The sequence below is a fragment of the Neomonachus schauinslandi genome, chromosome 8 (genome assembly GCF_002201575.2).
Source record: "Neomonachus schauinslandi chromosome 8, ASM220157v2, whole genome shotgun sequence".
Lineage (NCBI taxonomy): Eukaryota > Metazoa > Chordata > Mammalia > Carnivora > Phocidae > Neomonachus > Neomonachus schauinslandi.
This window is the reverse complement of record NC_058410.1, coordinates 141695976-141721635: the sequence shown is the minus strand read 5'-3', so window position 1 is coordinate 141721635 and position 25660 is coordinate 141695976. Positions and strand designations below refer to the sequence as shown.

Sequence of the window (25660 nt, the reverse complement as noted above, 5' to 3'; positions counted from 1 at the left end):
AGAGAGAGACCTTGTGGTTTTACCCTTGGTTCCATAGCCATGCATGCAATAGTCCAAGATCTTGAGCACATGGCTGGTCATTCCTTGATTTGACCACTGAACATACCTTTGACTTGTGCTGACAGTAAACATTTATTTCTGCTCACTGCAGTCTTTGATATCAGTAGAGTTGTTTTACTGGGGCACGAAGAAGGTATGTGTGTTTGTAAGAGGACCTTAGCACCTCAATATGTTTTTTTCTATGAATTCTCCAGTTGCAAAGACAATGGGTATAGACTTTTTTTTTATAGTCTTGCAGTCTTTTAATTTTTTACATTTATCATGCCATGAGTTCACAGGGAATGGGTTGCAGCAGCTCAGGCTCCTTTCCATCAGCTCTCACAAAGTGTGCTTCTCTGGGTGGGGCAACCTTGTGCTTCAGTTGAACCCAAGTACCTTTCTCTTTGGCTTCCTTCTTTTTCTGGTCATTTTCCTTCATACACTTCAGGAAGCTATCTTGGCTCTTTGAGTGTTTAATAGACTCAATATGTACATTAATTCTCTTGGCAGAAGTTTTGCCCTTCACTTGTTTGTTTACAACAATGCCAACAGCATGCTGGGTAGCATCGTAGACTCTTCCAGTTTTGCCTTGGTAACATTTGTGGAGCATTCCTTTGTGAAGAGTGCCCATTCCCTTAATCCCCAATATCACTGTTTTTTGTAGATTCACATGTATGTGGCCAAAGGACAACCCCATGTTTTCTAAAAGGCCTAGGGAACATATACATAGCAGGTACCTTTCCTCTTTCCCTTTGAATTGGTCATTTTGGGGGATTACTGGAAGATGGCAGTTCTATCCGAAAGGTAGTCTTTTTTTTTTTTTTTTTTAATACCAAAGCATAAAGGAAGTTCTTTACTTTCAGGTGGTTAAATTGAAACAATAAGGAGGGTTTCATGGGTGATTGCCATGTCCTCTTTATTCTAGAAGGTTGGCTAAAGAATGGTTGTCTTAGAACTGAATAACAAGGCACCATGTGTAGACTTAATCTCTCCTTTTCCTCTTGGCAAGTCCCTTTAAGACGTAGTACATTATCTTGTCCATGTTCTTTGTACTTCATGATTCTTCTTTAGCAGAACCACTTGCTGTCCTTTTGTGCCACGACTTACCCAACTGTACTAAAATCTCATTCTTTCAATTGGTTCAGAGTAAAAATAAAATTCCTTCTTTGACTCTGGGATTTATTGCCTAATTGACCACTGCATCCTGATCTCATGGTCCTCTCCCCATTGGTCACTAAACCCCAGCCCTGCCTGCCTTGTCTGATGGTTTTCACTGGAGGAAGCTCTTCTGGGTTTAAGGCCTTTCTCACTGGCTCTTCCCTGTGCCTGGAATACATTTTCTGTTAGCACCATCTCATCTCTTGATGCATCAGTGTCCCTGACCCCATTATATCAAATAGGCTTTTATCAATTATAAGACATTGTGTATTTCTTTCATAGTATTTATTATGATTTTTATTTGATGACTATTCCATGAGGATAAGGACTCTGTCTTGTTTCCCAACATGAATTCCCAACACATTTATGTTCTCAACACAGTGCATGGCACATGGTAAGCAACCAAGAACATTTGATGTTGACAAGTGGACGATATAGACATAGATCAAATATTTCTGCTAATACATGGTTATTGAAAGACTATACATGCTATAAGGGAAAAATCTCAGAGCTTTGAAGATATATAATGGGGAGTTAGGGATGGCTTCCCTGAGAAAGCAGTGTTAATTATGGCACTTGAAGAATGAGTAATATGTACCATGGTCAAGGCAGGGAGCATTTTCCAAGTGAGAGGGAAGAGCATGTACTCAGGCTCTGGGGTAAGAGGTAGCACGACGCATTCAAGGACCTAAAAGAAGCCCAATGTGCTGGAGTTCAGGGGAACCAAGCGGAAGACAACAAAGGAAAAGAAGGACAGACTGTGCACATAACTCTTCTCTCTCAGGAGATTGCAAACCCTCTAGATGGGGTTGAGTTGGGGGCAGGGGTATGAGGATGGATGGACAATGTTTTTTGTTTTTGTTTTTTGTATCTCTAGAATAATGGCTAACAGGTAGAAGAAGCTCAATTAATGATATTTAAGCAGAGGGGTTTGGAGTTAGTGCTTCTTCCCAAAGTCAGCTCATGTGCAGCATCTGCAGATCAATAATTACACAGCTTGGAGAATAGCTATTTCTGTAGGGAGTGTGGCTTCCATAATTGTTGGTGAATAGACTCATCAGATGTGCCTAGAATTCCTTATTCTTTCAGCAAACCTTTATCATCACATTTTGTTCCTTATTATCTCAGTGGTCTTAACTTTTAGAAAATGTCTGTGTCCAAAAGGCTGAATGGGGTAATCTGGCTAACCAATGCTTGTCAGGAAAATAAGACTTTGTTTTGTAAGATAAAGAATATCTGTTGCCCATTTTTAAAGGCAAAAACAAGCTCTGGTTTGTGCTTTGGTGGAAGAAAAAATATTCAAACTACTAGCAATAATATTCTGTCTCAAAATCTCATTTATTTCTATTTTTAAAAAATCTCAAATAGAGAAATTTGTTTAAAGTGGAGAGAAATGGAGATAAAATGCTTTCCTCTTAAGTCATACATTGCATTTTGTTTGTAAGATTGCAGTTCTTTGAACATGTTCCTGGAATGGGGAAAATCCAGTAGTTTTAGGTATCAGTCATTAATAGAAGCATGCAAATGATTTATTATTTGAGAAGTAGTGAAACTAAAGCATTTTGTAAGAAGCTTTGCTCTAACAGCTACTCACTAGTAGTTATTTGAAAGCAGAAGGTATTACATTTCACCAGATAAAGGCTTGTTACACATTTATTTTAAAAGTTGTTTCATTTGGTCATTGCTATGAAGGTCAAATTAACTATAGTCAAGAAAGGCATTCTATGAAGGGGGGGAAATCAGAGGGGTAGACGAACCATGAGAGACAATGGACTCTGAAAAACAAACAGGGTTCTAGAGGGGAGAGGGGTGGGAGGTTGGGTTAGCCTGGTGATGGGTATTGAGGAGGGCACGTTCTGCATGGAGCACTGGGTGTTATGCACAAACAATGAATCATGGAACACTACATCTAAAACTAATGATGTAATGTATGGGGATTAACATAACAATAAAAAAGTTACAAAAAAAAAAAAGAAAGGCATTCTAACAAGACAAAATGGAATTGCATACTCCTATTGCCATGATTAATTTGTACTTTACACCTTAACATTCAATATGATGGAGTGTCATTAAACTGTGAAGTTGGCATTAATGAGGTCACCTGGTTCATACCAGGCTTTTACATAGCATTTATTGATTTACCTGACTTCAAAAATTATACTCTGAATAATATTTTAAATGAAAGGTAGAAACGTCCTCATTCTTCATCTTTGACATGGAGTTTCAAGGGTTTAAAAGAGCCCTTTATACCATTCCCATTTTAAACAAACTTTTCTTTTTCTCAAATCATGTTCCACCAAGTGCTCATGAAAAGTTTGAGACATAGATTTAAACTTTCAGTTCATTTTGTGATGTTTTTTATTATGTAGCTTGTATTTTTTGAAAAGTGCTGATAATGATCAGAGAGTTGTTAATATTCTTATTAAAATTTTACTAATAACTAATGAATGTTACTGATATCTGAATTTGGATTAATGCCAAAATAGAAAATGTTGAAAAGTGATACTTTTATTATGAATTTAATTTCCTGAACTATCACTTACTTCCCTCCCTTGTGTTCCTTTTTCATTTAAGTATGACAAATCCTTTGGCATATAAGTCTTAGAGGGTAGGATAGAGTATATTATTCAACCTCCAAAGCATATGAATAGATAAAAAAATCTGTACTTTAAGTACAGTGATTGAGCAGGATTGATTCAAATCGTATGTCTGTAAGTGAAAATAATTTTCTTGCCCAAGAAAATATCTCAATACTAGCCAACCTTTTAGAACTGAATGGCAAAATTTATGACTGACTTTCAAGTATGGCTTTTATATCTAGAGAGAAAGATCAGTGCCTTCCAGCGGACTAAATATGGTAGGTGTGCAAAGTGGCTGATGCATGGTACGTACCTAATAGTTCCTCAGCTTGCTCTCTTTTAGCTATAGCAACGCCTCTCCTCGGGTAGCCCCTGGACCAGCAGCATCAGCATTATATGGGAACTGGTTAGGAAGGCACATTCTCAGGCCCCACCACAATCTTACTGAATCAGATACTCTGGGGCTGGGGTCCAGCAATGGGAGTTTTAACAGGCTCTTCAGATGATTCTGATGCATGCTAAAATTTGAGAATCTCTGCTCTCGAAATTTTCATGTATTGAGCTTTTACTAATTATCTAGGATATCCCGTAAGAAAAATGAACCTTAATTCTGTTCATTTTCTCTTTAATACTTTCCTAACACAGCTAACCTTTGTTCAGTTCTGGATGATGTATTTGCATTGTGCTAACCCCTTAAGAGATTATCTCACATAATTGTTGCTACAATATACTATTATTACATCCATTCTAAAGATGGGAAAACTGGGGCTTTAAGAAATTGAATACTTTGCTGAAGGTCAAGATCGCTAAGCTGGTAAAGGGAGTGGGGATTCAAATCCAAGTGGTCTGGTATTTGCTCTTCATCATTGCGCCGTAAAGCTCTTTGTTATTGAACAATTAAGGCGTAGCCAAAGCTGCTAATAAAACCTGTGCTGGCAAATCTATTAGATCCCCCCCTTACACTCTGATCTTTCCAGCCGTAATCTAAAATGAGCAATTACTTGCTAGTACTGCATTAGTTTTAGTTTCCATTTGAACTAGCTATAGTTGTTAAAATTGACATGCCCCCAAAGGTTGGAGCTGGTAATAACCTTAAAAATGTACCAGCCAAAAGAATTTCACTTTGGCTGCATGTTCAGAACAAGTGTATATGGAATACAGATATTTTACTTCTTAGAAAGCACATGTTGACTCAGCAGATCAGTAGAAGATAAAGCAGAGAGGAGAAAATAGCAGTTCAGGGAAACCTGGGGTGGGGGGGCTGGGGTTGGAATCGGGCAGATAATGGAATGAAGAATGCCAACACATGCTCCACACACTCCAGGGAATAAAAGTACTGACTGCGGCATCCTTGTTGGATGGGAGGAATTCATGACTTGAGTTTCCAGTTGGAAAGTCCCAGGTGAGCCATGTCAGCAAGCATTGTGACCACTGGACCCTGATTTTTGTTTAATTGCTCCATTGCAAGAGAAAACTATGGAACGAGAGGCTTCAGCTGATAAAGAGGAGTGTCCTGAGGCAAAGAGATGATTGCAAGGTTGATGCAAGCAGGGGAAGGTCTCTGCTGTTCATCTCTCTTTTTTCTGTACCTCCCCCCACACTTCATATTTCAGAAGCAACTCTCCTCAACGTATTTATGTGTCCTTGGACTTTCTGTGTGATGCTGAGTTTGTCCTCTGTTTGTCAATGACTGGCGATGATGTTGGAATTCAGATGCGGGGAGCTATCCAATTATAGCTGGGGGCACTTAAGGTCTTGAACAAGCAGCAAAGTTGAGCTGTTATCATACTGTAATGAAGCTGTCCTCTGCCATCAGCGGCTTGGCTGGGAGAACCTCACCAGATATCCCTGGTAGGTCAGCTCTTCAGTGGCACATGTAAAGCACAGGACCCCTACAGGGCACAAGAAGAGGCTTTGAACAATTGAGTGTAATCTTTTTAATGTTATATTTTCCCCGGGATAACACCTAATTGCTTTGTAAATGGTCCCAGTTTTTGCCTTTAACAATCTTGCATGGAAGGCAATTATGGATTTTTTTTTTAATGTGTAAAATACTTTTTCAGGTCTATTTCTTTCAACTTTTATTTATGCTGCCCAGTTAGATAACCTGTACAGCTTGTTTTTATGACTCCTCGTCATCTTCCAAGTTGTCTTTCATTCTTTAAGATTTTCATGTTCTCTGATGAAGAGGTGAATTACCAGGTGACCACATCAATGGTACTTCTGTGGCTTGCTATCAAGGCAGAAAAGGGACTTGTTCACTTTAATATAATTGATGCGACTCCCAGTGCTCAGATCTCTGTGTCTAAGCTGAACAGCCTTGGGCAGAGAATCTGGGAGTCGTGAAGGCTGATTCCTCTTGGGAAGACAAGCAAGATGCCCAAGCAACCTTCCTAGAAGCTATTAATTCTCAGTTGTTGCTCAAATTTCAGAACTGGGGCTGCTCCTCAAATGCAGAGTGCATCTTTCCTCTGGGCAGGCAGTCTGGTGGCGGGGAGACTGCATATCAAATCTTCCTGCAGATTGATTTTCACTTTGGAGACAAAAACCAGTAGGTCTCAAGTCCTTTCCACTCCTTTCCAGGGTACTATTCCTGGTTTTTCATAATTACTCTATTAGTCCTCACTGCCAGAAGCCCACCTCCCTTTCCAGCTCTTCATAGTCATGGATCTTAATTATTCTGCCCACATTGGCTTGCCTATCTGCCTATGAGCCTAACTTTTATTATGTGAAGTGTTCATGAAAAGGGAATTTGGCATTCTTGCCTTTGTAATAAAAAAAAAAATCTTTGAGATTATGCAAATTAATTATATTACTTTGCCCTTCAGGAAAAAAATAGAATTGTTATGTGAGACAATATTTATCCTTTTTCCATGATTATTTCTTGGTGACTGAATGACACCATGGGTATTTGGGACCTTCAAAGGTAGGAATGCTATAGTTAGCGTGTAAAAACTGCATCAGAAAGGATTTGATTTCGGGGTTGATTTTCTGTTTGGTTGTATTGAATATTGTTTTCATTTGAACAGAACGGCCAAAGCAACTTTGATGATTTGTTGAAAAGCTATTCTGGATTTAAATGCTTGATTTGGGTACATATGCTGAAACATATCCTTTCCCTCATTAATATATAGCTAAGGCAATTTTGACTGGATATATCCGTGTGCTTCCGTTTGGACATAAGGATGTTTGGGGAAATTCAAGGGCCTGAAGATTCCCAGTTGTGGACTCCTGACCAGGCTGTTCCTTAGACAGCTGCTGGATCTTGTCCAGTCACATAATTGCTCTGGGCCTGTATTCTTTCACTTTACATTGAAGAAGTACTATAAGGTGCTCTGAAAGCTATGTTTTAGTTCTCGAGTCCTGATTTCCTGTTTTCATATATCTAATGATGATAGAAGTGCTAATAAGACACAAGCTAGAGAAGAACCTCCATGAGTGGGATGGTGTTCTTATAATGCTCGGCTCTACAGAGTTCACTATGGAAGCACACACTTCCTTTCACAACGCCCAGGCAAGGTCAGCTCATCCTGTTGTTAAAGTGTGAGGCAGTGAACTTGTATTTGCAGTATTTCCATTGGTTAAGTAAGTGAGATGATTTGCCAGAAGGTTCATCTTTTCTAGTAAGGCCACTGAAATAGGAAATCACTCTTCATCAATATATCATCAATAATTTCTCCACCAGGGAATGAATAATGCAAATACTTTGGAGTTATCTTTCCAGTCTTTTTATCAAACATTTATATTGTTTATAAACAAAGTGATATTAAATGTAGGGCTGTGTATCTTGTTCTTTTCTCTCATATTTATATTACGTTATTAATATTCTTCAAAAATATTTCTTTCTTGGGGCGCCTGGGTGGCTCAGTTGGTTAAGCCACTGATTCTTGATTTTAGCTCAGGTCATGATCTCAGGGTTGTGAAATTGAGCCCCGCATTGGGCTTCATGCTCAGTGGGGAGTCTGCTTGAGATTCTCTCTCCCTCTCTCTCTGCCCCCACCACACTCGTGCATGCTCTCTCTAAAATAAATAAATAAAATCTTTAAAAAATCTTTCTTTCTTAAGCTTCATCTTGCATGTGTTAAAATGTATATTTCAGGCCTGTTTTAGTTCATTTTTAAGATGTTCTTCATAAAACTCAGGGCTTGGATTCATTGAGTACTTTTTACACACCAATTACTTTAAACGTATGATCTCACTTCATATTCATAGTAACCCTACGAAGTAGGGATTATGATTATTGCCATTTTATAGACCTGGCAACTCAACATTAGAAAACTCAAGTAACTTGCCTAAAGTTACCCAACTACTAAATGGGGAGGCCAGCATCCACACGCAGGGTGTGAATCTAGATTCCCAGGTCCTTACCAACTACCTCAAGGAATGAATCTGTAGTATTCAGGCTCTTGCCTACATAAGTTGTGTTAGAGACTCTCCAATCTTAATGTTTGTATCTGAAATACTTACATAATTAAGAAAATGGAAGAAAAAAGAAAAGGGCCATTTGACTACATATATGTAGTCTATATATATGTAGTCAAATATCTAGTCAAATATATATGTGTGTGTGTGTGTGTGTGTATATATATATATATACATACATATATATATACATAAAATCATTGCTCTTCTCTGCATTTTGGTTTTCTCCTTTATACAACAGATGGTGTGTTAACAATTCTTAACTGGAAAGACTGTTGTAAAAATTGAAATAACAAATGTGAAACTGTCTTAGAAATTGACAGCAAAGCAGCCCTGCCTTCCAAGTAGGGATTCTAAACTCAGATCATTCTTGTATGATTCTGAACTCTGAGATATTTTGGCAAGAAACAACCAGGTAAGTAAAATCAGTTTTTTCTTCTTGAATGAATCAGGTATTTCCTTGACTTCTAGGTTTCAATTTGAAAATATTTATTTGAAGTAATAAAGACCTTTTCAAAAAAGAAATTTCAACAAGGAATGAACCGAATCATGAAAGTCAGCATCTCAAAGGATTCAACCATTCATTCAACATGTAACAAATGTTTTCTTACTGTGCTAAGTACCCAAGATGCCCAGGTAGTGCCATGTGCTGGGACCACCACAACAAAGAGGGATCTCAGCCCTGACAAACTCTCTGTGACCATTTGTCATAAAAGCTGGCTAAGAGGTCCTCTAATAAATGTGAGGGACATCACTGAGCCTGTCTTATCATTTTACAGATGAGAAAAGAGGTCCAGAGATATGAAGCAACATGACCAAAGTTGACAGAGCTAGAACTAAGTAAAACCATCCCTCTAACTCCATGCTTCCTTTTAATACCAGTGAAATGCTACCTGCAGATCATGAATGAAGTCGATGGAGAAGCCAATGCCTTTGTGCTTGGAAAGGTATTAGGTGGATGTTTGTGTACCAGGGGCAGTAGATTTTCTCTTCCATCCCAATTTGTACAGAAACATTCTGGCTTCCCTGGAAGCTTGTTTTGGGTGTGACAAACCCATGTTTGCTTCCAGTCCTGATCATTATGCTGCAGCACTGTTCCCCTGATCTCAAATTCACTTTCTATATTTCTTGGCCACTGGGCACATTATTTGACATTTATTTACACCTATCTGCATTTTCCATCTTCTAACCCCACATATAATACATAATAATGTAAATTCTTGGCTGCCGCTTGGCATCTGGGCACCTTATTATTTACTGTGCTGTGTCTCTCCCCCTTTCCATTTAGTGTAATCTGCAAATCTTGTTCTCAGTACCAAGTCATTAGTTAAAATATGCAATCCCTCCCAACACTGATCCTTGTCATATGTCTTACTAGTAATTTCTTTCCCAGACAGTGAATATTTTGCTTTTATTTATTTATTTCACTCCTTGGAAGGAGATGGGGCAGAGCAAGCTCAGCAATGTTCCTAAAGTCCAACCCTATTCTTTAAAGTCCTAAGGAATCACAACATCCTTAGCATTTACTCATTTGCTGAGTGATTTGACATGTTTCTTTTTTTTTAAGATTTTATTTATTTATTTATTTATTTATTTATTTGAGAGAGAAAGGGGAGGAAGGGGCAGAGGGTGAGAATATTCCAAACAGACTCCCACTGAGCGCAGAGCCCATCACGGGGCTCGATCTCACAACTTATGAGATCCTGTCCTGAGCTGAAACTAAGAGTCGGTTGCTTAACCTACTGAGCCACCCAGGCACCCCTGACATGTTTCTTTTTAATGAAAACAAGTTCTGACCAGTAACTGTAGTAAAGATATTAATGACACACTTATGATGGGGGACATTCCTACAACCATTTGGAAGTTTTACAATTGGAGATAAAATTTGAGTTCGTGCTCACCATGTGCTAGGTGCTCATCGTTCTCCTCTCTGGTGTCACACAGGGATCATTTCTGGATAAAAGATATTGAACCAGATAACTAATCCTGAGATTTTTTAATGGCTCTGAAGCCATTAACTAGGGGCCTGATTGCATAGGGACCTACAGTGAGTTAACTCTCACAGACATCTGGCAAATTGCTTCCCAAACAGCCATTGCATGGCTGGGAAATTCTCTGATGCTTGAAACTTTCTGCTGGTTGAATAAGGAGTATTTAAAAGTGTGAACCAATAAAGCTGTCCTCATTTTTTAAGCAAAATCATACATTTGGGGTTGTTTATAAGCACCCCCCCACACTCATATATGCATTCCCAAGCTTCTTAAATTTTTCTACCAGCTTTGATGTTTAACAGGTGTCATATATCTGCCATTTCTTAATTGGGGGAGGTTTTAACATGCATGTGCCTTTGGGATAGGTAATGGATTGATGGAAATAAACACTGATGCGTACAAGAACTGTTTTCTGACGTGGAGGGCTGTCAGGGAGGGTTGGGAGGGAAAGGGTTCCATACATAGGGAAGAAAGCCAGTGGAGAAGGTGAGTGGGGGGGACATAGTATATGGCAGTTTCTCCAAAATGCAGGTTTCCTAATCAGGGAACTTTAAGGCTTTATATACCCCTGCATTGATGTCCAGTATTATTTCCGATTTAACCCTTTACATGTACAAAGTTTACCCTCACACTCAAAATTATAAGGCCAGCCTACTGAGACCAAATTTCTCCAGAGGTCCTAATCTGTGAGAGGCAAGTGTGAAAGGCAGGGACTGAAGACTAAAAGATGTGGCTCTGTTTCTCCTCAGTATCACCCATTTTCTCCCCTTGAGAAGTGAAAAGCCATGCAATCTCTCTCTGGATGTCTGCAGACCAAGAGATGTTTATTTTTACGTCAGCAAAGGCTCTGTGAATCCTTTAAGAATTTCAATCTTGATTTTTTTGTCAATACCATTGGCTCTACTTAGAGAGTCATACCCCACCACCCCCATGAGATAGTTCTTGAGGTAGTACTTCGTCTTTCTCTGGAGACAAACTCAGTTCATTTCCAGAATTTCCCCCGGAAGTGCCACAACCCCAAAGAGGCAAGACAAACCAGCTAAGAAATCAAGCACTTCCTCAAATAGATACAAACCTTAAGCACATGGTTTATTTGACTATTTAAATTTTTTTTCTCATGGGTGTTGGCCTTATTCAGAGCTGTTATTCAGCTGGTACATATCCATGTACCCTCCGACCCCTGGTACAATGCCTTTGTCAGACATGTAATTTGCAAATATTTCCTCCCATTCTGTGACTTTAAAAAAATTCTCTGAGCAATGTCTTTCACAGTGCAGAATTTTGAATTTTGATGAAATCTGTTTATCAACTTGTTTCCTTTTATAGATCATACTTTTGGTGTCAAATATAAGATGTTTGACTAACCCAAGGTCTCAATGATTTCAATTATTTCTTCTAAAAGACTGATATTTAGAAGACTTTATATTTAGGACTATAATCTATTTTTAAATTATGTCTTGTAAAATAAGGCATACATTGAGATTCTTGTTTTGAAAATGGATGTTCAATTGTTGTAGTAGATATTTGTCAAAAACATTATCCTCTCTCCATTGTGTTGGCAACTGGGCCAAAAATCACTGTGGGTAACTGTCAATTTTGATTTACTTATCTCCTTTTTCACCAAAACCACACTGTTTTGATTACTGTAGCTTCATAGTAAGTCTTGAAATAGGATGTCATGAGTCTTCTAATTTGTTAATCTTTTCAAAATTGTTTCTGATTATCTCAGTTCTTTTGACTTCAGTATACATTTTGGAGTCAGTTGTCAATTATTTACAGAAAAGGTTGCTGACTTGGATTGAGATTGCATCGGATCTATACACTAAATGAGGGTCATTGATGTTTTAATAATATAGAGTTTTCCAATCTCTGGCAATTATCCCTCCTTTTACTTGGAGCTTCTGGATTTCTTTCATCAGTGTTTGGTAGTTTTCAGCATAGATCCTGAACATATTTTGTTAGATTTATACCTAAGCTTCATTACTGGGATGCCATTTTATTTTATTTTATTTTATTTTTAAAGATTTTATTTATTTATTTGACAGAGAGAGACACAAGCAGGGGGAGGGGAGAGGGAGAAGCAGGCTTCCCGCAGAGCAGGGAGCCCGATGTGGGGCTCGATCCCAGGACCCTGAGATCATGACCTGAGCCGAAGGCAGATGCTTAATGACTGAGCCACCCAGGCGCCCTGGGATGCCATTTTAAATGTCTTTCTTTTTAAATTTCAAATTTAAGTTGTTTACTACTGATATATAGGAATATGACAACTTTTGTATATTGACCTGGTATCCTGAAACTCAGTTATTTGATCAAGGAGTTATTTTGAAGAATCTTTTGGATCCTTTACACAGACAATTCTTTTCATGAATAAAGACAGATTTCTTCCTTTCTTTCCAATCTGTATGCTTTTTTTCCCTATTTATTATCTTATTTACTGGCAAGGACTTAGAGTATGATATCGAATAACAGAGGGGAGAGAGGATAGCTTTGCCTTTTCCCAGATCTTAGGTGGAAAGCATTTAATCTCTTACCATTTTGTCTGATGTTAGCTGTATTATTATTATTTGTAAATGCCCTTTGGTAGGTTCAATTCTCTCCTATTTATAGTTGGTAAAAGTTTTTAGAATAAAGGGATATTAAATTTTATCAACTGTTTTTCTGCATCTATTGAGATGTTAATACATTTTTTCATAGTCTGTTAATATGGTGAATTACATTGAGTGATTTTTGAATGCTGAACCAGCCTTGCCTTCCTTAGATGAAACCCACTTGGTTGTGATGAGATTTGTTTTTATATAGCACTGGATTTTGATTTGCTAATATCTTGTTGAGGATTACTTATATTCATGAGGGATATTGCTTGAGAGTTTTCTGGTAATGTATTTGTCTCTGGTATTAGAGTAATGCAGGTCTTCTCATAAAATGGGTTAGAGAATGTTGCTTCTCTTCCATTTTCTGGAAGAGATTGTAAAATTGATATAATTTCTTCATTAAAAGTTTCGTAACTTACTCCTTCAAGTAAACCATGGAAACCTAACAACTATATATATTCCAACTTCAGCTTTACTTGCTTAAAAGGAAATTGTTGCCTTTGATTTTTTTTTTTTTCCCTCTATTCTGTTCTTGTGAGCTAGAGCATGGGCATGACTACAATCCAGTTTTAAGCATGGACAATGCCTTGGAATAGTGAAGCAGTGAGAAAGAAGAAATCTACGTATTTTTTTTTAAAGATTTTATTTATTTGACAGAGAGAGCACAAGCAATGGGAGAGAGAGGGAGAAGCAGGCTCCCTGCTGAGCAAGGAGCCCAATGTGGGGCTCGATCCCAGGACCCTGGGATCATGACCTGGGCCGAAGGCAGCTGCTTAACCAACTGAGCCACCCAGGTGTCCTGAAATCTGTATTTTTGAATGATCATCCAGAGCAGAGCCACCCTGCAAACCAGGAGTCCTCATGTTTGTATGAGTAAGAAAAACACCTGTTCTCTTAAAGCTACTACATTCTGGGGTCTTTTTGTTAAAATGGCTTAGTCTTTACCCTATTTATCCTGACTGAAAAGAAGCTCCTTTTGTCTGAACATTATTGAGATTCACCTGCAAGAAGTGGAGTGGGATTAAATACGGGGGGCAGGGGGAGGGGCTATGAATAGATTCTATGTCTGCCATGAAGAAGGTTATAAAACAGAGTGAGGGCATACCCTCAATTTTCCTGGAGCAGCAGACTGTGTTTCCTGCACATTGATATTTCTTGCAGCATCTCCCTCTCTTGGGCCAATTTAGAGATCTGGATTGCTTGGACTACATTTTTTCCAACTACTGGAAATGAGCAGGAAGGAAAGTGTTATTTGGGCATATATGACAAGGCTCAAGACCTCTTTGGTGGGCCTCTTTCACAGTGTCCTAAAATTTCTATTTCATTAGTTAAAGAAATTGAATACGACCTGGCTTTGGGGAGGGTATGTGCTATGGTGAGCGCTGTGAATTGTGTAAGACTGTTGAATCACAGACCTGTACCTCTGAAACAAATAATACATTATATGTTAAAAAAAGAAAGAAGATAGTAGGAAGGGAGAAATGCAGGGGGGGAATCGATGGGGGAGATGAACCATGAGAGACTATGGACTCTGGGAAACAAACTGAGGGTTCTAGAGAGGAGGGGGTGGGGGGATGGGTTAGCCTGGTGATGGGTATTAAAGAGGGCACGTACTGAATGGAGCACTGGGTGTTATACACAAACAGTGAATCATGGAACACTACATCAAAAACTAATGATGTAATGTATGGTGATTAACGTAACATAATAAAATAAAAAAAGAAAAAAAAGAAATTAAATACTAACAAATACAGAGAAGGTAGTCTTCCCTGATTTTGGACCAATCCTAAAACATGATGCTTGCATAAAGCTTAGTTAGAGTAGGTAGAATTATAAAAAGGTTGGAGAATATATGATTTTGCATCTAGGGCCTGAGTAATTTGAATCTCAAGAGGCCAATTAACTCGAACAGACTTGAATTCCTCATGGGAGTGGTCCAGCTGTGGTGGGAACTGTTATCATTTGGAGGCCTAATCATACTGGGCAGTCAAAAAAAATCCACAAAACTCCCCCCCCCTCAAAATCCAAAATCCAAAAAAGGATTTGTTCTTAACCATACAGAATTTCATTACCAGAAAATACAGATGACAAGCTCCTGCCATTTTCCTTCTTCTCCTTCCCTCCTCTCTTCCTGTAGATTCATTATATGCATTGGTACTACCCCTTCAGAAAACAGACAACCTTATGGCATTTTGTAATATTGGGAAGGTGAGTACATTCTATAACCTGGCTGTTTCACAACTAACGAGGTGTGTGCACATGCGCTTCAGAATATATACACATTTCATCAATCTTAATAGAATCATTGTGGTAATAGCCCCAAATTGAAAACAATTGTCCAATCCAAATGTCCATCCATCAACAGTAGGATGGGTACAACATTATGTGTGATTCCCACAGAAATTATAGAGCAATGAAAATGAATACATCTCAGATACACACAACTTAGATTTATCTTGCAAATATAATGTAGACCAAAAGAAAGAAGACTTGAAAGAATAGGTCAGTAATGTTTCATTCATGTAAAGGTTTGAAGCATGTCATTTAGGGATACTTTCATAAATGAGTAGTAAGACTATAAAGAAAAGCAAGGAAGTGATTTCTTATCAGGTGAAAATGGTCATTATCTCGGGTGGGGATGGAGGGGATTGTCATTGGAATGAGACAGAGATGGAGCTTCTGGGGGTGCTGCCAGTGTTCTATTTCTTGGCTTGCTTGTGGTCATTGGGTGTATTAATAGTCTCTTGCTGCATAACACATTGGCAGAAAGGGAGTTAAAGGTGTCCATGGACACCTGCAAAACTGAATACTTGTTACTGTCCTGGTCCTAATGTTGAGAACCAAAAGGATGACGCTTCAGGGGTCCTGCCCACTGTGCTGCACTTCTCAGAGACTTGGACCTTTGTGAAGGAATGGTTAGAGAACAGGGAAAGTCATTTATACATTTCAACATCAAAGAATTTGGACTCTGGCATGGGCTTTGGAGATGGCTGACTGTGGTCACTCCATTCATGCAGGTGGAACTGGAGTCCCAGGACAGTTGATTCAATGGAAGTGAATGGCCATTTAGTAGTTTTCTTTATTAAGCTGTCATGTGTCACATGATTTTTAATGCTTCATCTTACTTATGTCATAAGTTATTTGATGTAGATATTAAGTTTGATATGGATATTATATCTACCTTAGGTCCCGAAACAGACTATCTGAAGGCAGTTTGATGGATGTAATGAGTTTGGAGAAAATGCTTAATTGTTTTAATTACATACAGTTTTAGTGATGGTGTGAAAGGATATCATTCTGAGGTGGGGTTGAAATGGATAATGGATAATGTCAATTTCTTAAGCAGCAGATTCTAGTTTTTTTGGTATCGTCTATATCTTGACCTCTAAGAACCTCTTTTCTTCTCTTGTGGGGTCTGGTCTCAGTTAAAAATTCCCATACAATGGAATATTATGCAGCCATCAAAAGGAATGAAATCTTGCCATTTGTAATAACGTGGATGGAACTGGAGGGTATTATGCTGAGTGAAGTAAGTCCATCAGAGAAAGACATGTATCATATGATCTCACTGATATGAGGAATTCTTAATCTCAGGAAACAAACTGAGGGTTGCTGGAGTGGTGGGGGGTGGGAGGCATGGGGTGGCTGGGTGATAGACATTGGGGAGGGTATATGCTATGGTGAGCACTGTGAATTGTGTAAGACTGTTGAATCACAGACCTGTACCTCTGAAACAAATAATACATTATAGTTAAAAAAGAAAAAGAAGAAGATAGTAGGAAGGGAAAAATGAAGGGGGTGAAATCGGAGGGGGAGATTAACCATGAGATCTGATGGCCTCTGAGAAACAAACAGAGGGTTCTAGAGGGGAGGTGGGTGGGGGATAGGTTAGCCTGGTGATGGGTATTAAAGAGGGCATGTACTGAATGGAGCACTGGGTGTTATACACAAACAATGAATCATGGAACACTACATCAAAAACTAATGATGTATTGTATGGTGATTAACATAACATAATAAAAAAAAATTCCTTAGTTCTGAATGCAGATTCAAGGTAGGGCAGAACACACCTGTTCCAAACTACGTTTCTTCCTGTCTCAAGCCTTGTGTGGAGAATCCAAACTCTGTATAAGAAGATTAGCCTCCCAACAGCCTTTGGTCTTGTGCCCCATATGCCCTGATTTCTAGCTCCTTTCTGAAATTCCTGTGTTTACTCTCCTTTCCCAAAGCAGTGGATTTTCACTTCTTCACACTCAGATCAAAATGCTGAGTAGAGAAATTGCTCATAGACCATGACTTCTAACAGGAAAGCCCAATCAAAGAGAGGGGTCTTGTCCACTGAGTTTTAAGGACCTTAGGATTTCTGACAACCCCAAAGAAAAAATAGCCAATGATATAATCCATATTTCATTGTCAAGGGGAGCAATATTACTATTCTGCTATGACTGTAATTCTTTCGTAGGCTCTTACAGTCATAGCGGAGGAGAGGAAGATGTGAATATGACTTTATTCAAGAATACAGAGCCCTTCTTTCTCCTGTAACCAGACTTTCCATCTCTCAATGAGTCAGTAATAATAGCATGATGATGATGATGATGAAGATTGATGACGACGACGATGACGATGATGATGATGGCTTTTCAGTACCTTCCATTATCATCTCATTACTCCACGTACTAAACACCATAGGCAAGTGTTCAAGGAACACCTCTCTCATAGACCTCTGTTTTCCAGAGCAATTCTGACTTCTTTTTCCACCCTTTACTCCCAGTTATTGGTACACATTTCCCTGTTTGGTAGATTGAATCTCTCAGACATCGTTCTCTATCTCTCTCCGCCCCAGGCCAGAGTAAAGCAAGGATGAGAGCATGTTTGTTCCCCAAACAGAGTCCCTGTGGAGTGAGCTGATGCTAGGCTCAGACTTCACCTGGAAGTATGAAGAGCAGGGATGAACAGTCCCAGGGAGTACTCACATATTACAGCTGCCTTATTGTTTTGTCTGATTTCTCATTTGGCTCATGCCTCAGGTTGTTATTTACCTCCTCCTAACTCAATAGTTAGTGCATTTTAGGAAACTTGAAGAACACCAAAAGACTGGGACTTAGGGAGTACAATGAAACCTAGAGATTGAAATTTTTGTGGGGACCAGGCTATGTGAGGTTAAATCTTGATGATTTGCAACAAAGCTGGTTTTGCATTCATCCATTTGGCCTTTTATGGGTATAGCCTAATTGGGAGATGGACTGTCTCAGGCCATGCTGTATTTTACTTGGGTGGTAACTACAGTGTAGGGCAGTTTGGTTCACGGGTGGGTGTCTATTTTTATATTGGCCTTGACAGAGTGCACACCGGACTTGAGCAAATACACAGAGTTCAGGTGGGCCTCAGCAAACATCATGGCTAGGTTATGTGACAGTAGGCAAGATTTGTTTGAACAGTTTATTCTTTTGGCATTCTCAGAAATTACTGATATTTTTCACTATGGGAGATCCCACAGAACAGATTTGAGGGGATGACATTAGGAAAACAAATGGCTGGGAGGAGATCCAACACAAGTAAAAGGAAGAAAGCCAAATGGTGCTAGCCCTGTATGTGTTAGGAAGGAAAACACTGAGTTTAAGGAGTAGGTTATGCATTCTGTTTAGCCTCTCTGAAAAGAATGAGGCCAACATTGTAAATGGAAATACTGCAGATAAAGATGTAACAAAAGCAAATGCTACTCAACGTAGGGATTTTCAAAAATTACAGAAAACCTTGAGGAGAACAAGGCAGAAGTATTAGTCCTAACTGTTAGCTCTAGGGGCACAAAATAAAGAAAATCAGAAGCTTACTTGGGATCATTTTCCAGCTGAAAATAATGTGTGCAGAGGGGAGGCTGATTTCAGAGGCTGAAGCTAAGTCGTAGAAAGAGGCACCACGAGCAGCCGCTGTGCCACAGAACTGAAACTGGCTGCTTATGAGAGATCGTAGAGCCCAGGTTACTAGGTGGAGCCAACCTGAATGCAGTACCACGGTGCCGGGATATGGAGCTCAGAAGCCAAAAAAAAATTGAGAAGTTTTATTAAGTATGCTTCTCTGGAAAGACACACGAAGCAAGGCTGTGTGACCAGGGCTGTTATGTCTCAAATTCCCTTCTCTAAGAGGGAAGTATTAGTGACCTGATGAGCAATTTCTCTTAGCGTGGGTGGGTTGACGTCCATCAGCAGTCCCAGGAAAAGCCACAGAGGACCAGTGGCATTGGGGTGGAAGTGTGTGATGGTAGGAAAGTGTACTTGGATAGACTTCTCCTCAAGGGTAAAAACCACATCCTTGGTTGACCATTGGTTAATGGTTAAGCCCATGGTTAAAGGAACAGTATATATATTTATAGGACAGACCCACAGCTAACATCATACTCAACAGTGAAAAACTGAAAGTTTTTCCTCTCAGATCAGGAACAAGACAAAGGTGCCCAGTGTTACCAATCTGATTCAACATAGTACTGAAAATCCTAGCCAGACCAGTCAGGCAAGAAAAAGAAATAAAAGGCATCACAATCAGAAAGGAAGAAGTAAAATTGTCTCTGTTTGTTGATGACATGAAAATCCTGAATATTCTACCAAAAATTATTAGGCCTAATGAACAAATTTAGTAGTTTCAGGATACAACATCAACAACAAGAAAATCAGCTATACAAAAGGAGTCCTGCCATTTGCAACAACCTGGTTGGAACTTGGTGTTATGCTAAGTGAAATAAATCAGCCAGAGAAAGATAAATACTATATGATACCACTTGTAGGTGAAATCTAAAAACATTAAACTCATATACAGTAGAATGGTGGTTGTCAGTCACTAATGGGTGGGGAAAATGGAGAGATGTTGGTGAAAGGGTACAAACTTTCAGTTACAAGATGAGTAAGTGCTGGGGATCTAATGTACAGCATGGTGACTGTAGTTAATAATAGTATATCGTATACTTGAAGGTTGCTATGAGAGTAGAGATTTAATGTTTGCACCATAACAAAAATGGCACTTAAGTGAATTAGAGGATGTGTTGACTAACCTTATTGTGGTAAGCATTTCACACTATATATGTGTATCAAATCATTCCATTTACACTTAAATTTACACAATGTTATACATAAATTATATTTCAATGAAGTTGGAAAAGATGGATTACTAAATAAATATCACCAGGAGTGTTTATTATTTAGAAGAAAAATTAGAATCTTTTCTAATACCAGATGCCAATATTGACCCTGAACAGATGGTTAAAAACAAAATTGAATCTATACAAGAATAAAGATTTATGTGACTACTTACCTAATCTCTGGATATGAAGAGCCTTCTAGGAATAGCACCAATGAAAGTATGAAGAAAAAGGAGGAATAGGTTTGACTATATTGAAATTATAAAACTTATGTAAATAAAAAAATGAACAAAATTAATAGACAACAAACTGATAAAATATTTGTCCGAAACCAAAGAAATAAAAGACTAATATTCTAGAGGCGCCTGGGTGGCTCAGTCGGTTAAGCGTCTGCCTTCGGCTCAGGTCATGATCTCAGGGTCCTGGGATCGAGTCCCACGTTGGGCTCCCTGCTCAGCGGGGAGTCTGCTTCTCCCTCTGCCCCTCCCCTGGCTTGTGCTCTCTCTCTCTCTCTGTGTGTGTCTCTCTCAAATAAATAACTTTTAAAAAAAGACTAATATAAATATATGAAGAATTCTATATAAATTGATAGTAAATGTGCTAAGACATAAATAGAAAAATGGACAAAACTATTTAGACTTTAAAACAGAGAAAATTAAAATGATACATACATGCAGTCAATCCTCATTTTTCAGAGATTCCATATTTCCAAATTCGCCTACTTGCTAAAATTTATTTGTGATCCCCAAACCAATACTCATGGTGCTTTCACTGTAGAATGTTGCTAAGTTGGAGTCACCTGATGCCTATGTTCCCAGCTGAGGTCCAACAAGCCGATGGTCTTCTTTCTTATTTCAACTCTTAGACTGCACACAAGTGTCTCTTTCAAAGTGTATTTACTGCCACAATGTTTTCATTTTTGTGATTTTGTTGATTTTGTGGTTTAAAAATGGCTCCAGGGCTCAGAGCTAAAGGGCTAACTAGTGTTCCTAAGTGCAAGAAGGCTGTGTGCCTTCTAGAGGTGGGGTATGTTCCGTAAGCCTCCGGGAGGCCTGAACTGTAGTGCTCTTGGTCGTGAGTTCAATGTAAATGAATCAATAATACATATATTAAACAACGTGTCTTTTTAAAATAGAGATATACATAAGACAAGATTGTGTATTGATCAGTTGTGAGCAGAGGCTTGTAGGGACCTGAATCTGTATTTGCCCTAGGAGCAATTGTTCAGTATCTGCTAACTCGTGAAGGCTTTCCAGAAAATAACCACCTGAATAATGAGAGCCAACTCTATATGAAAATGCTCCGATTTGCTTATAAAACATGTATATAGCAGTATTGGGATTCTACTTTTAACCTTTAAATTAAAGTGAATAATAATGATTATGCTCATAATACTGTGATACAGACATTTTCATATAGTGCTGGTGTTATTTTTAAATGGTTCAATCTTTCTGGAAAGCAATTTGACATTATACATTAAAAGCACTTAAAATATTTCGACCCTTTGACATAGTAATTCTATTTCTAGGAATCTGTTCTGATGAAATAATTAGAATGATGCTATTAAAGATGGGAAGCTGTTCATGATTTAATGTTAAGTATTTAAAAGAGCCAGATATAAAACTGTAAATGACCCCCATTACTTAAAATGAGTGATATATATTTATATATCTGTATATCTATATGCAAAACAGTATGCAGAGGGAAAAGAAATATACCAACATGTTAACAGTGGACTATTTTTTTCTCTTTTAAACATTTTTTCATTTATTCCTTTTTATTATCATTCCCCAAGTTAATGTCCTCCCTAAGAGATACACACACAATATATATATTTTTTTATATGTGCTCTTGCAAAATATATGTAGGGAATATCTATGTCTATATATGATTTATATAAATAGTACTGTGCTGTTAGCTTGTGTTTTTAGGCAGTGTGCACTAGTACTTTGTTTTGGGTCCATCTTCGATGCTAGAGTACATCTGGTTATTACTCCTGATGGTGGGTAATACTCATGGTCTCTGTCATCACATTTTCCTGCCCACTTCTCTCACACTGGATAGCCAGGCTTCCTCCAACTTTCTGCCCCCCTATGTAATGCTGAAATGGGCACCCTCAGAGATACTTCTTCTGTCACACTGTGGGTCATAACATATGCGTATACTTAATCTGACTTAGAGGTGACATAGTGCCCTTCAGAATAACTGGCTTATTTAAATTGTGGGATTATGGTTATTTGAGTTTTTCTTAATTTGCTTGCATTATCTTTATTAAAAAACTAGTTTAATTTTTAAAGTATTAAAAAGGAGCAGTTTGGAGGTAGGCCCATGTCTTCCTGTGTCCTAGACTTTGCCAGTTTAGTTTCTTTGACCTTGCATGTCCCCCTCCTGTAATAAATAATGGCTCCCATGTCCTACTCCCAGGAACCTAGGAATATGTTACCTTATAAGGCAAAGAAACTGCGATATGATTAAGTTAAGGGCCTTGAGGTGGGTAGGTTATCCTGGATTATTCAGGTGGACTCAGGGTAGCTGGAGGGTCCTTATGAGAGGGACCCAGAAGGATCAGAGTCAGGGACAGGGCCATGTGATGACAGAGGAGAGACTGGGGTCACCTGCTTTTGGAGACAGAGGTGGAAGCCGAGGATCACAGTGGTCTCTGGAAGCTGGCAGCTCCATGATGAGTCCCCTTCTGGAAAATACCTCCCTGGAATTTTGCCTTTGTTACTTTATTTCTGTGTTTTAAGATTATGCTGCCTACTAATTCACAGGTATCTAATTTCATACTAAATATGATGCCTCAGAGATGTGGGAAACATGTGTCAGGCTGATCATTTCTTTCCAGAGCTTTATAAGGTATAATGAACATGCCAGTAATGTAGGTGAGGAAGAGTCACGTCCTCCACGTCATCCACTTGAGGGGTCTCAAGACACACAGGTGATGTCGCTAACGAGTTGTGCTGTGGATCATTGATACTAATCACCATTAAGGTGCTGGAATTTGTAAATGATTTAATTTAAAAAAAAACCAAAGGATTCAAACTTATCTCCACAATAAGTTGTCCTCTTATCTCTCATTCTCTTGCATTCTGCTATGCTTTCTTAAATAAGAAAGTTGGGGATGGCCATATAGTCTGTGTCCCCTAGAACTGACAGTCTTATTTGCCAGTAGGTGACGTTGCAAAGAAAAATGAAAATATAACATAGATTTTAAAAAAATCAACAGGTTGAGTGTATATGTAGCTGAAATAGAAGAATTAATTGGTGGTAACTCCAAGATTTTGAAAGGCGGGGGGATTGTTTAGGGGAAATTTTTCGGTAGTAGAGGAGTGTGTGTGTGTGTGTGTGTGTGTGTGTGTGTGTGAGTACAAGTGCATTTGATGAGTTATTCATAAGTGTTTGAGGCAAATAAAAGTGCTGTAGACATTTGTTGATATGGAACAGAAGACTGAAAGCACAAAAGAACAAACAAGCAGATCTGGGGATTTGGGAATCAGTATAGTGATTACCAGTGGGTATTCTATGGGAAAAATGTTATATGTAATTGTCGGAGAAAGAAAGTGCTGAGGACTGAGGCTTTGGGGATCTGGAATATGCTGACTGTCATTCAGAATAAGAAGGTAGAGGGCCAGAAAATCATATATTTGGAAACTGTGGAAAGAAATCACATGATAATACAGTATCACAGATATCAAAGGAAGAGTATTTCTTGACGAGTATTCCATAGTATAATTCCTATAATAAGTATTCTTTGAGTTTCAAGTGCAAGACTTGGCTCAACTGTGTTCAGACATTTGCAGAATGTAACTCCAATGGATTCCACTTATATTTTTGTCTGTGTTGAATGTTCGCCTCTGGAGTTGTGCAGCTGAACCGATCAGATGATTGAAGAGATATGGGTAGGAATGCATATCTAGTGGAGACGTGGAGGAGGAGAGAGAATTAATATTGGTGCTACATGGAAGGAGAGAGCCGCAGAGTTGGGGAAGAGACCCAGAAAGTAAAGACAAGAAATGCTACAAAGGAAATTTTTTGAATAATTTTTTTTTCTCTTTCTCGCTCTTTGCTCCTTTCTTGATTGATTTACTACTTCTCTGACTGGCAAGCTCTCACCTATCATTCCAGACGAGGCAAAACTTCTGTGTCTCTCTGAAGTCTTCTCCTATCACTGCAAACAGAACTAATTCTTCTTTTTGTAATTCTATCACGTTTACTATAAATCTTGTCAAGGACTGCAACAACATTGTATTCAAAATTGCTTATGTGTGTGCCCTCCCAGTAAACTCTGGTCTTCTCTTTGGGCACTAAGGCCTTCGTCCAAGTTGGAGGTAAAAAGACAGCCTGGAAATGGGCTGGTTGACTTTTTGTAGGTGTTATGTGCCTAGGCTGTGAACTGCACCACAGGCTCTGCTAATTCATAGCCATGAAATTTGGCATCTGAGGCTCTGCCTTGTTGTGTATGACTCTAGACGGCAGTGCCACGCACATGATAACAAGGACCCGGCTGAGTGAAGATTCTGGTTCAGGTGGTCTGGGGCGGCGGGCTGAGATTCAGTGTTGCTAGCATGGGCTCGGGTGCCGTTAACGCTGTTGGTCTGAGAACTACACAAGGTACAAGGCTCCGGGCTAGATGGAGTAGTGCTGGTGAGTGGCTCCGTCCTGACGCCAAGTATCTGAAGCTGGCTTCTATTTGTTGCAGAGTAATAGGAGATCAGACTGTATGATTTGGGAACCCAAACCATAAGACCCTTTTACTACTGGCTTGTTGATTAATGTTTAATGACTCATTATTTAAGACTGCTTTCTTCGTTAAGAGCTGTGATGACAAATCCTGATATCCACATTAAGATATCTGTACCCCTACAAGGGTCAGCATGGTGGGTGTCAAAGATATGAAACTAATCACTGGATTGTTTACAGAATTCAGTAGTGGCGACTCTGGTCCTGAGAAATAGTAATCAAAGCTCCTCCAATTTCAGTAGAAAAAAAGAGATTTTCTAGAAGTCTCATATTCTGCTGGTGAAAGTGTAATTTGGAATGACCATTTTGGAAACTGTTTGACAGTCCTTACTAAGGATGAATACAAGTAAACCCTATGACCAGAATTTTTCTTCAGCATATTAATATATTATAACAAACAAAAAATATATATATTTACATATATATATATATATATGTAAAATGCAGGCATACCTCGTTTTATTGTGCTCTGCTTTATTGTATATATATATATATATATATATATATTTTAACAAATTAAGGGTCTGTGGCAATGCTGTGTTGATTAACTCTGCTGGCACCATTTTTCCAACAGCATTTGCTCACTTTGAGTCTCTCTGTCACATTTTGGTAATTCTTGCAGTATTTCAAACTTTTTCATAATCATTGTATTTGTTACAGTGATCTGTGATCAGCGATTATGACTCGCTGGAAGCTCAGATGATGGTTAACATGTTTTAGCAATAAAGTATTTTTTTATTAAGGTATGCAAATTGGTTTTTAGACATAATGCCATTGCACACTTAATAGACTACAGTATAGTGTAAACATAACTTTTATATGCACTGGGAAACCAAAAAATTCATTTGACTCACTTTATTGCAATATTTGCTTCATTGCTGTGGTCTTGAATTGAACCTGCAATATCTCCGAGGTATGCCTATGTATAAATAAATATGTCTAAAACTAAATATATACATATGTTCATTAAAAGATATGAGTTAGTGTGTCCATAGCAGGGCTCTTCATAAT

At 38.6% G+C, this 25660-nt stretch overlaps 1 pseudogene; it reads right to left on the bottom strand.

Moving 5' to 3' along the window:
* Positions 1–319: 319 nt before the first annotated feature.
* Positions 320–804, bottom strand: LOC110586945 (annotated as a pseudogene).
* Between the last annotated feature and the right edge of the window lie 24856 nt (positions 805–25660).